A 12,927-nucleotide genomic window follows, 5' to 3' on the forward strand; every position below is an offset into this window, starting at 1 on the left:
CACTCCGTATGCGTCTGCAGTCTCACCAGCTGTCCGCTGAATGATTATGAATCCCGCGATGCCAGAGGAATTCTAAACCACGAGGGGATTTAGAACGCTATCTGGTTCCTCGTAATGTACTCGTCTTCCTCGGAACGATTTATGAACTCAGATGCCGCGAGTAGATTTTACTCGACGTAAAAAAAGAAAAAAGAGATTACAGTGCCCACAGCAGCAGTAACATAAGTCCGTTTAAACTCTTAGTCAAGTATAACAAATCAAACAAATTACAGAAACGTTCTTTAACACTTTCTGTATACTAAATATACTCTTTGACCACTTAGTCAGCAGTTATTTGGGTATATTTTCTCTCGAAATCACCAGAGACAAAATGCGACATCTCTTTCCGATCTGCCTCGATCTCTCGCTCGCCTCTCTCCCAATCGAAATGATCAATACCCACACATAGGCGGGAGCAAGTAAACTAATGTCCAATCACAAATAAAAAAACATACATGCTGATCAAACCCACATGTTGAGACATGTACACCTCACATAAACTTGACTGTAATCTACATAACATTAATTCAAATGAAATTGCGGCACACATAAATATCCACATACCGTTTATGACAGTTTAACCCTTGAAAGTCAGAAACATTTACATATTAAAAATTAAACATTTAGGAGATAATAAAAACCCTAGCTGGGCTACACTCTCCCCCTCCTAATGTTCTCATGTCCCCATGAGTTTCTCTGTCCCCTACATATTCAATAGAGCTTTGGGTTTGTAGTCAGTACACCAACTAGCACATAAACTACATTTAGCTAAGGGATGACACCATACTGTGCTACATGAACTTTGTCTGGAAGGACTTTGGACAGTTACCACCATACCCCTATATGCTAGTGTTAAGGGCCTATCTGTGGATTTCCCCAGTTCATCATAACTTAGTTTCTTCACAGGTTTCACTTCTCTCCTGGGACGGGGTTCTCTTCTCTCACTTTCCTCTACTCTTGAGGTACTTCTGAACGGATTGCCTCCACCCCCAAATCCTAGACCTCCAATACATTCAGAAGCTGTTAAAGCAGTACTCTCCTCTTCATGCTCTGTATGTTCTTCTGTCATTTCCAAATGAGTAGGGCTTTGAGTAGCTCTGTATGGTACAGTGTTTTTATCCGATGCCAATGAAGAAATGAGCATTCTGTCAAATGATGGCTTTTTTTGAACTGGATAATATTCATCCATGCTATTTTCACTGTCAGACGCTATTACTTCAGACTCAATATCTTTCCCTCTCATGTCTTTGTCTTTCATCTGGTGTTTCTGGGTTTTTTGTTCAGCTTTGGACCTTGTTACCCGTTGTGCCGGAACTTCACTTCTTGGATTAGGTAAGTTTACTCTCACACTTTCTCCTATAGGTAGCAAATGATCCCTGTGTAATGTTCTTATACCTCCAGTACCCGCTTCTGGTTTCAGTCTGTAAACCGGCAAGTTTGGCAATTTCTCCTGAACAATATAAGGGAGGGAATTCCAGCGATCCACTAACTTATGCTTCCCAGTTAATGCAAGATTCTTGATAAGTACTCGATCTCCCTTCTCCAGAATTTGATGTTTTACTCTACGATCATAGAGCCTTTTATTTCTCTGCTGTGTCTTCAGAGAATTTTCCACTGCTAGCTGGTATGCATGTTGTAAATCTTTTTTCACACCTTCAACATACTGGGGATGTTTCAGACCACTTTCACCTTCCGATGAAGTCCCAAATTGTATGTCCACAGGAAGCCGAGCCTCTCTCCCAAACAGCAGATAATACGGGGAGTACCCAGTTGTTTCATTTTTAGTACAGTTATACACGTGTACTAATTGGCTAATACTCTGACTCCATTTGCTTTTCTTGGCCGGATCTAGCGTTCCCAGCATAGAAAGAAGAGTGCGGTTAAACCGCTCAGGCTGTGGGTCTCCCTGAGGATGGTAAGGGGATGTTCTGGACTTACGAATTCCCAAGATTCCCAGCAACTCTTTGATAAGCTTGCTCTCAAAATCACGACCTTGGTCGGAATGAATGCGGGCAGGCAGACCATAATGCACAAAAAACTTCTCAACTAAAATTTTAGCTACAGTTATTGCTTTTTGGTCTTTTGCTGGATACGCTTGGGCATAGCGAGTGAAATGATCGGTCATTACCAGAACATTGCAAATCCCTTTAGAGTCTGGTTCAATGGAAAGGAAGTCGATGCAAATTAGGTCCATTGGTCCACTACTGGTGATATGATTCAGGTAAGCAGATCTTTGGGGTAATGTTTTCCTTGCAATGCATCGTCCACAATTTTTTACGTACTGCTCCACTTCTGTATTCATACGTGGCCAATAGAAACGATTTCTACACAGCTCTGTGGTCTTCTCAATTCCAAGATGGCCAGACTCATCATGAAGAGAATGCAATACTTGAAATCTGTATTCTTTTGGGAGAACTAACTGTTGAATCTCCTTTCCGCAGGGGCTCTTAATGACTCTATACAATAGATTGTGGCGAATCGTTAATTTGTCTCCTTGTTGTCTCAACAGAGATTCAGGAAGCGTTGAGTTCTTAGCAGCTGTGAGCACTTTCCCTTTTTTGACTTCCTGTCTCACCGGTCCAATGATGGAATCCTGCTCTTGAGCAATTTGCAAGTCTAAATTGGACAACTGCGTCTTATGCTCCAGTTCCAACTGTATAGGGCAGACATATGCATGAGGAATACTTTCTGAAGGAATCCCTAACTGATCTACTAGCCTTCTGCAAGATTCTTCATCAGATGTAGTATCTGCAAGCTGACAGATAGCCTTCACACCTGACCTTGGGATGTCAATCCATTCAGTTGGCACATCTGTGGACATAGGATATCTTGACAAGATGTCAGCATCTATGTTGTGTCGACCCGGTTTGTACTGGAGATCAAAATCGTAAGTAGCTAGGGCAGCCAACCACCTATGACCCGTGGCATTTAGTTTAGCACTTGTTAGCACGTAAGTCAAGGGATTGTTATCAGTCTTAACCGTGAATTTTGCGCCGTACAAATAATCATGAAATTTGTCAACTATTGCCCATTTTAATGCTAGAAACTCCAACTGGTGTATCGGGTAATGCTGTTCAGCTGTACTCAATTTTCGGCTTGCATATGCAACTGGCCTTAACCCTTCTGGGTATTCTTGGTTCAGCACAGCTCCCAGTCCACTCAAACTTGCATCCACATGTAATATGTACGGCTTAATGGGATCTGCATAGGCAAGTACTGGAGCATGTGTGAGGCAATGAATGATGTGATGGAAAGCATCTGTGCAAGCCTTATCCCACCTTTCACCAAATGGCTCAGATTCTTGGTAGTATTTTCCATTTGGGGTCATTTTGCGTTGACCCTTTGCAGGAGGATACCCTTTAGTTAACTCAGTCAATGGTCTTACTATCGCAGAGTAGTTCTTGATAAATCTACGGTAAAACCCGCAAAATCCGAGAAAAGATCTCAAAGACTTCAAATCAATGGGCATTTTCCAGTTAATGACAGCCTTCACCTTTTCAGGATCTGGAGATACTCCTGCTGCAGATACAACGTGCCCCACATAATTGACTTTCGGCTGACAGAATTGACACTTGTCAATGGACACTTTTAGACCATACTCTTGTAGTCTATCCAGCACTTTCAACAGCCTCTCTTCATGTTCTTCTAACGTCCGTCCAAAGACAATAATATCATCCAAGTACACGATAACTTGGAGGAGATTCATGTCTCCAACAGCCTTTTACATTAGGCGTTGAAAAGTGGCTGGAGCCCCAGTCACACCCTGTGGCATACGTTCAAATTGGTAGAAGCCCAGAGGACAGATGAACGCAGTCTTTTCTTTGTCCTCCTCAGCCATCTCAATCTGGTAATATCCACTGCGTAAGTCTAAGACAGAAAACCACTTACTCCCTGACAAACAATCTAAAGCATCCTCTATCCTAGGGGTTGTGTATTGGTCAGGGATGGTTCTGGCATTTAATGTCCGATAGTCAATACACATTCGGATGGCTCCATTCTTTTTCCGGGCAATGACTATTGGGGAAGCATACAGACTTCTGGATTCAGTTATAATCCCGGCTGCCAGTAGATCTTTCAAATGCCGCCTAACATCATCGATGTCTGCTGGTGCAATTCTTCTCGATCGCTCGCGAAAGGGTCTACAATCATTTAGTCGTATGGTATGTTTTACGTCTTTAGCTCTCCCTACATCCCATTCAGTCACAGAAAACACCATTCCTCGCTCCGACAGCTTCTCTCTTAACCTTGCTTTCCAATTGGCTGGAACTGGCGAGTCACCAAACTTAAAGATTTTTGGGTCTAATCTTTTGGCCCCAGTCTGAACTCCTTGCGCTACTATGACAGTGTCAGTGGGAAATACTTTGGCTATCACCGTTCCCATGGGTATGGTAATATCTTGGGAGGTGTCATTGCACACCAGTAGTTTGAAACTATCTACATTCATGTCAGAAGAATGAAGAACAGTAGGTGGAACCAGAATTCCAGCTGGAAGGTGGCTATCCTTGGATGCTTCAAGAAGAAAAATGTCTTTCCTCAGTTGTTTCTCCATTTCTACCTTGCACACTGCATACCGCTCACCTCTTGATGGTATGGTTAACCCTCCTGGTCCAGTCCACAATATTTGTCCCTCATCTGATTCTGTGACCTCCACTTTCCCTTTGATCTGGGCCTCAGGTAGTTTAAACAATTCTGATTGTATTCTCAAGGAGTAAGCATTATTTGACACACTAGAGGCTGGATTGAGTGCAGTCAGTCGCTGGAAGAAGTTTGCATTCGTTCCAATGATAACTGGAACCTGCTGAGTTCCTGGCGGCTCTGGGCAAACCAATGCCAAGATGGAAACGGTCTCTGCTTCACCAGTGAGTATAGCAGGAAAGGAGACATCTACTACTATGTAGCCCTTATAAGGATAACTCGATTCACTAAGTCCCCAAATAGACAATCCAGTAAGTGGTTGAATAGGAACTGGGGATAAGTATTTGGAATACCATTGTTCGAAGACAATAGTGACTTGCGATCCACTATCAAGAAGGGCTGTGCATGGGCATCCATTCACCTTCACAGGAATGTTAGAAACAGGACCCACTAGTCCTCTGGGGAGAGAGTTTGCTTCATTGCTGGTCATTTCAGTCTGATCAAATGAACAATTAAAACTATTGGCACAAACAGTGTTTCCAGTAGATCGACTTTTATCAGATTTAGCTTGCCGGAGAGAGCGCACCAGTTTTTGTATCACTAGCGTGGTATTTTCTGGAGCTTTGCATTTGGTCGCAATGTGCCCATCCTCTCCGCAGCGGTAGCAGAAAAAAATCTTCTCGATTCTTTGAGGATCTTGCCTGATTTCTAAACTGGACTGGCTTCGGATTCGATACGTCCTGTGGTGACTGTGTAGTAGAGCTCACATTCATCACTGAGAGTTGGTCTTGTAACTTCTGAACCTGCTTTTTTAACAGTTGCACCTCAGACTCTTCCTGAACGTCAACCCTTTTCTTAACATGTTGGTCTCTAGATTCCACTCTCAATGATGCAACGGGTTTCTTCTCAGAATCGCCTTCCACTCTGGACCTTAACTCCTGTATTTCTTCACGTAATTGTTCCACCACAGAAGAGCTAAATTTGTCATCAGTCTTCAGATGAATGGGCTTTACTGAGGTTCTGATTTTATGACGGGTAGCTTCATTCTCCTCTGCTTCCTTAATTTCGTTCAGTAATGCTAAGAAATTAGGTGGTTGTTCTTTCCTTTCCCTGAGTCTCAGCTGCAGCAGCATAAGGTCTGCTTCCACAGCTCCACGGATCAATTGTTCAATCCTCACGCGGTCCATCAACTGTGGTGCCAATCCTCCTCTTTGGACCACTTTAGTTAAAGATTTCTCTAATCGTCTCAGAAAATCGGACAATGCCTCTCCTGATGATTGTCGAAGAAGACGGAAAGCAAAGTAAAGATCCTCTCCAGATTCAAATGTCCCAAACGTATTCTCCAAAGCATCCAGATACTGCAATGCACTAGCATCAGGACTTGAAAATCTGACAGCCTTAACAATATCCAATGCTGGTCCTTTTAAACATTCCATTATTCTTCTTCTTTTTTCTCTTTCAGAACATTCACACTCTACAGTCATCAACCTGGCTTGTTCCATCCAGTTTTCCAAACTTTCCTCTCCTGTGGGAGTGGGAACAGTACCAGAAAAGGTACGCAATCGGCGATAAGCACTAGCATCAGTCGATGGTTTAGCGGTTTTCTCCAATAATTCACCCACGGCACGTATGATAGATTCAGGAGAACTAGTTTTAGGGCCTGACTGAGTGAATAGAGCTTGCAAGTCAGACATAGATTTTCCCTCTTCACTTAAGAACATGGACAGTTTCTTTGAGAATTCTGAAACGGGACCCTCAGCTGAAGCCACTACTACCTTCCATGCTTCTTCTCCTGGAGCAGGCATTAATTCTGGTGGAACTCGAGTTGGATCAATGACTTCTCGGCATTCACAGAGCACCAAAATAGTACTAGAACTTGGTCCTGATCTTGAGTCTCTCACATGAACTCTGCCAAAAGCTTTTACAGTCTGCAGTGTCTCTTCTATAAACATCACATCAGTCTGAGCAGGCACTCCTATTAACAGTATGCCATGATTCTCCTCAATGTCCTTTTCCTTACACCATTTGGAAAATTCAGCCAGCAAAATTGGGTCTTGTGTAAAAGCCATGCTTGGAGCTCTGATTAGTGATGGTCAATTCACTAAAATAAACTTAACACTCAATTCAGTTCTTGTTTTTTAGAGTCAGCTGATGACAGGAAGTAAGAAATCCCGGACGAGCCCCCATAAATATGTAGCGCCCCCTACCCTATTCCTTGATGGGTGGAGCACCGGGTTCTAATAATGTGTCTCTCGACTAAGTTAATTTACTTCCTGTTTTTCCCCCTGATCACCCTTCTTAAATGAAGATGTTAAGTGATTATTTTTCTGCAACACTATTATATGAAATCACAAAAAAAAGTAAGGTCTTGTCAATTAACAAGTGATTTTATTTAACAAAGAACAGATGAAATAATGAAATATTGTAAAAAATAAATAAATGTATTTAAATAAATGGAATTCAATAAAAGATAAACAAATAAAAAGAATTAAATTAAATTCTTAAATGCCTGTTGTGTATTTCCTTTCACACCAAAATCACCTTTTATCCTCTTAGATCAGAAATTCCAATATAATACTCAAATATCAATATTCAAATTTTGTATCTGAAAAAACCCAGTAATATAGTCCCCTTTGGATCTATAATACAATCTCAAAATCAAAATGGAAAATACAATCAGAGAAAATCAAAGAGCAAATTAAATGAAAAATATGTATTGTGGGCCCACACTCACAGCTTTAAAAAAAACCCAACCTGTTGCAGGCCTGTGTCGTTGCTTGAGAACGGTGTGGCCGTGAAAACCAACAAATGGCCTCTTCGCTCCAAAGAGCTAAATAAACAAACAAATGTAACTGAGTCTTCCCGTTTCGACACGCTGATCCACCGATCACGTTGGACACTCCGTATGCGTCTGCAGTCTCACCAGCTGTCCGCTGAATGATTATGAATCCCGCGATGCCAGAGGAATTCTAAACCACGAGGGGATTTAGAACGCTATCTGGTTCCTCGTAATGTACTCGTCTTCCTCGGAACGATTTATGAACTCAGATGCCGCGAGTAGATTTTACTCGACGTAAAAAAAGAAAAAAGAGATTACAGTGCCCACAGCAGCAGTAACATAAGTCCGTTTAAACTCTTAGTCAAGTATAACAAATCAAACAAATTACAGAAACGTTCTTTAACACTTTCTGTATACTAAATATACTCTTTGACCACTTAGTCAGCAGTTATTTGGGTATATTTTCTCTCGAAATCACCAGAGACAAAATGCGACATCTCTTTCCGATCTGCCTCGATCTCTCGCTCGCCTCTCTCCCAATCGAAATGATCAATACCCACACATAGGCGGGAGCAAGTAAACTAATGTCCAATCACAAATAAAAAAACATACATGCTGATCAAACCCACATGTTGAGACATGTACACCTCACATAAACTTGACTGTAATCTACATAACATTAATTCAAATGAAATTGCGGCACACATAAATATCCACATACCGTTTATGACAGTTTAACCCTTGAAAGTCAGAAACATTTACATATTAAAAATTAAACATTTAGGAGATAATAAAAACCCTAGCTGGGCTACATAAGATTTACATTTTAAATAGTGTACTGTAAATTAAAGTATTGGTGTTTTTAACGACTAAACGTGGAAGTCGTGGCCTAGTGGTTAGAGAGTTTGAACCTGCAACTGCTCCCCAGGCACCGCAGCATAAATGGCTGCCCACTGCTCCTGGTGTTCGTGTGCGTGCGTGTGTGTTTGCGTGTGCATGTGCACACTTTGGATGGGTTAAATGCAGAGCACGAATTCTGAGTATGGGTCACCATACTTGGCTGTATGTCACTTCACTTCACTAAATGTGAGTGTTAAGTGTAATGCAAATGAGCATGCTCAGTATTGCAATATAGCCTGGTATATTGTTTCATCCCTAGAAATGCTGATTATATATATATATATATATATATATATATATGTATATATATATATATATATATATATATGTATATATATATATATATATATATATATATATATATATTATTATTATTATTATTATTATTATTATCAGTTATTTATATGGATAAAACTAGTTTTGGTTTTAAATCCTGTTCAATGTTTGTTTTGGAAAGAAGCATCTTATGCTCAAGTCTACATTTATTTGATTAAAAAAATACAGTAAAAACAGTCATATTGTGAAATATTTTTATAACTTAAAATAACTGTTTTATGTTTTGATATATTTTAAAATGTAGTTTATTCCTGTTATAACACATCTGAATTTTCTGCAGTGTGTGTATTTGTTTCAGTTCCCTATCTGTTGGTCACTACGAGTTATGTCGAACGACATATAAGGTTGTGGCATTGGGACATAATGTCTCCGTTCCCACCATCAGAGAAAAAGGGTTACGTATACCGAGACATTATTTTTGTGAAAACCATGATACATTTTTTAATATAAATTTTTAGTCTTTGCTTTCAAAAGTCACTCTCCATCACTGCACTGTTATTGTGAAATAAGAGCAGGGCCTCAGCATTAACAAAGGAATAATTGTCAAACACATTTTTCCTCTCTTTTTATTTTCCTCTCTTCTTAGCCCCACATTCTCTGTTTCTCTCTCGTGCTCTCCCGCTCATTCTGAGAGGAACAGCAGTCAGCAGAGTACACACATTTAAGACAGCTGTGAAAACAGATTGAGAATCATTTTTCAAGGTGGATGAGGAAGGTAATGGGTTGACGTGCAGGTGTCGTGATTCGCACTCTTACTCAATGAGGCAAGGGAACATTAAAAGTAAAGTAGCCATATTAAACCAATGGTGCTCCAAGATGTGTGCCACAGCTGGAACAGTCACAACACACATCCTTCAGACTGCGGCCAGATGAAATAGAAAACTTACCTGCAGGATAACCAAGCTGTGATAGAAATGGTGAACAGCTACTGACCATATTATGATGTTACACTTTTACTTTACATATAGACAGTAAGAAGAATCATGAACCGTATGTTCAGCTTAAAATAATGTGAAGTGGAATAAAACTACTACATTTGTTAATTAAGATACAGTAAAGACAAGTGTGTTGTATGGCACCTTGGGATAGATCAGCACCTTGGACAGCTCTCAGTTCTAAACTGTGTGTGTGCACGAGTGAGCGTGTGCTTTTGTGGTTTGGTGGGTGTGTGCGTGTTTGTCTTGGAATAGAAAGAAAAGGTAAGGGAAAAAAGGAGCAAAGATACTAGGTCTGTGGCTATATTGAGATGCTGCAAGAGGGAGATTCTTGCAGTTCTCTGAAGCTCAGTCTAATCTCACCACAGCGAGGGGCTATAATCAGTTTTACCTCAATACAACTTTCACTCTCTTACACCACAGCCACATTTTTCCATCTGTTCAATTCGTTTTGGCGTGCCATTTCCACCAATCGCTTTATTTTGAGTTTTGGCTTAAATGACAGTTCTGGGTATAGTTCAGGGGGATATTATAGCTGCGTTTGAATGAAGAGTCAAATCTAATAAGTCTACATTACTTAAATATGTGTCGGGCTTGTTGTAGATAATGTTGTTTTATTGGCTTAGGGAGAGCTGCTGTGCTCCAAAAACAACTGTGGTCTCAAATCCCTTGCTATATTGGTCCTAGAGCAATGAAATGTGACCCAAACTGTTTTCTTAATCAGCACTTTTCCATAAGCTATTACTCAGAGACATTCCAATGCACACAGTGAAAGACACGCTTCCAGATTTTGGCTGTGTCAAAATGTCAGAGCAGACAGAGATATAAAAAAAAATTTAATAGACTAATTAGAGTATTTTATCAGAATACGACAATATCAGATTTTCAAATGATATGGCAAAGAAACAAGGAAGGAAACATTTGGTTCATACATGTTAAATCCATAATAATTAACTCTGTGGGCACATTTCCAAACACTTTAGCTCTCACCAACTTTTATCTATTTTTTCTAAAGGGCCCAGTCCCATTGGACTGTATGTGTTTCTGATGAACCATTTATAAGTTTGTCCAGACCCAGAGATTCTTTTTAGTGATACAAGTCAAGTCAAGTCACCTTTATTTATATAGTGCTTTAAACAAAAAGATTGGTCAAAGCAACTGCACAACATTCATTAGGAAAACAGTGTGTCAATAAGGTTAAATGACAGTTAAAGGCAGTTCGTCACTGAATTCAGTGATGTCATCATCTCAGTTCAGTTTAAATAGTATCTGTGCAATCATTTGCTATCAAGTCAACGATATTGCTGTAAATGCAAGGAACCAAACCACCATTGGTGACAGAATGGAGAAAAAACCTTGGGAGAAACCAAGCTCAGTCGGGGTCCAGTTCTCCTCTGACCAGACGAAACCAACAGTTCAATTCAGCAAAGTCAGATTGTGCAGAAGAATCATCTGTTTCCTGTGGTCTTGTCCCGGTGGTCGTCTGAGACAAGGTATTTACAGGGGATCTGTATCTGGGGATCTAGTTGTCCTGGTCTCCGCTGTCTTTCAGGGCTGTAGAGGTCCTTTCTAGGTGCTGATCCACCATCTCGTCTGGATACGTACTGGATCTGGGTGACTGTAGTGACCCTCTGATCTGGATACTGACTTGATCTGGTGGCTACGGTGACCTCGGAATAAGAGAGAAATAGACTAATATCAGTGTAGATGCCATTCTTCTAATGATGAAGCAAGTACATAAGGTGTTCTGGGAAGTGTTCTGAGTTCCAGTTTACCTAATTAATGCAGCCTAAAAATCCTTTAACGGATTTGGATAATAGAAGTATATTAGTGTGTTATGTGTAAGCCAGGTTAAAGAGATGGGTCTTTAATATAGATTTAAGTTGCAAGAGTGTGTCTGCCTCCTGAACAATGTAGGTTATTCCAGAGTTTAGTACTACAAAGAACAAACAATTATATTTGAACCAGATGTTAAATGTTGAAATGATATTGGTTTTATAATCAGTTTAGAGGTGAATTGATAAGCTTCTATTTATGAATATGTCTTGTGCTTTTGAGAATATTCTTGTCAGCATTGTGTTGTCACATACTACAAGACAACAGAACAATTCTTTTCTTTCTTTTGTTTTCACACTGGCTGTGATTTATTATCAGTAGTTTCAGTTGATCCCTATCACATAATGGCACCTGCGTGGGCAGAAATGGTGTGTGGCCTGTCTTTCCTCCATCAAGTTCATCAAAGTTGAGTCAATTGAGTATGTTTCATTGGCTGAAAAATTACATCTAGACAGACACGCAAACATCTACACACAATAATCACTGATTGCCGAGACATGAGACAATGTGCCAACTTTACCTGTCATTCAACGTTTCCATTCCATTTCAGGTGAATTTCTCTTTATTTCTGGAAAATAATGACATTCACTCAATACCCATCATGAATATAATCCTGCATATTTCAGAGTGAATCTACTTCCATCTACTTCCATGGAAAAGTATCAATGTTTCCATGAAAAAAAATATAATTTGTATATATATACAACTCAAAGATGAAAAAAAAATTCTATGCACGCAAAAGGCCTATTTCACTTAAATATTGTTCACAAATCTGTCTAAATCTGTGTTAGTGAGGATTTCTCCTTTGCCGAGATAATCCATCCACATCAAAAGTGTGGCATATCAGGATGTTGATTAGACAGCATGATTATTGCACAGGTGTGCTTTAGGCTGGACACAATAAAAGGACACTCTACAAAAATGTGAATTTTTACTGCACTGGGAGGTCCAGAGGGTTTTTGATTGTGGCCTGTGGAATTTTGGTCCAGTTCTCTTTAACGGCTCTGCTAAGTTGCTGAATATTGGGAGGAACTGGAATATGCTGTCATATACGCCGATCCAGAGCATCCCAGACATGCTCAATAGGTTACATGCCCAGTGAGTATGCTGGTCATGCAAGACCTGGAATGTTTTCAGCTTCCAGGAATTGTGTACATACCCTTGCAAAATGGGGCCATGCATTATCATGCAGCAATATGAGGTGATGGTCGTGGATGAATTGAACAACAATGGTCCATGGTTATTAGAAACAAGACCAGGTCTGCATGTGCTACAACAGCGTGGTTTCATAGACACTGAGTGAATAGATTGGCCTGCCTGCATTCCAGATCTGTCTCCTATTGAAAATATAGGACCAGTCAGGAAAAGGAGAATTGGAAAACAATGATCACAAACTGCTGAGCATACGAAGTCTTTTATCAAGCAAGACTGGACAAAAATTTTGCTTGCAAAACTTTAACAATTAGT

Source organism: Carassius auratus, chromosome 32 (genome assembly GCF_003368295.1).
Source record: "Carassius auratus strain Wakin chromosome 32, ASM336829v1, whole genome shotgun sequence".
NCBI classification, from domain to species: Eukaryota; Metazoa; Chordata; class Actinopteri; order Cypriniformes; family Cyprinidae; genus Carassius; species Carassius auratus.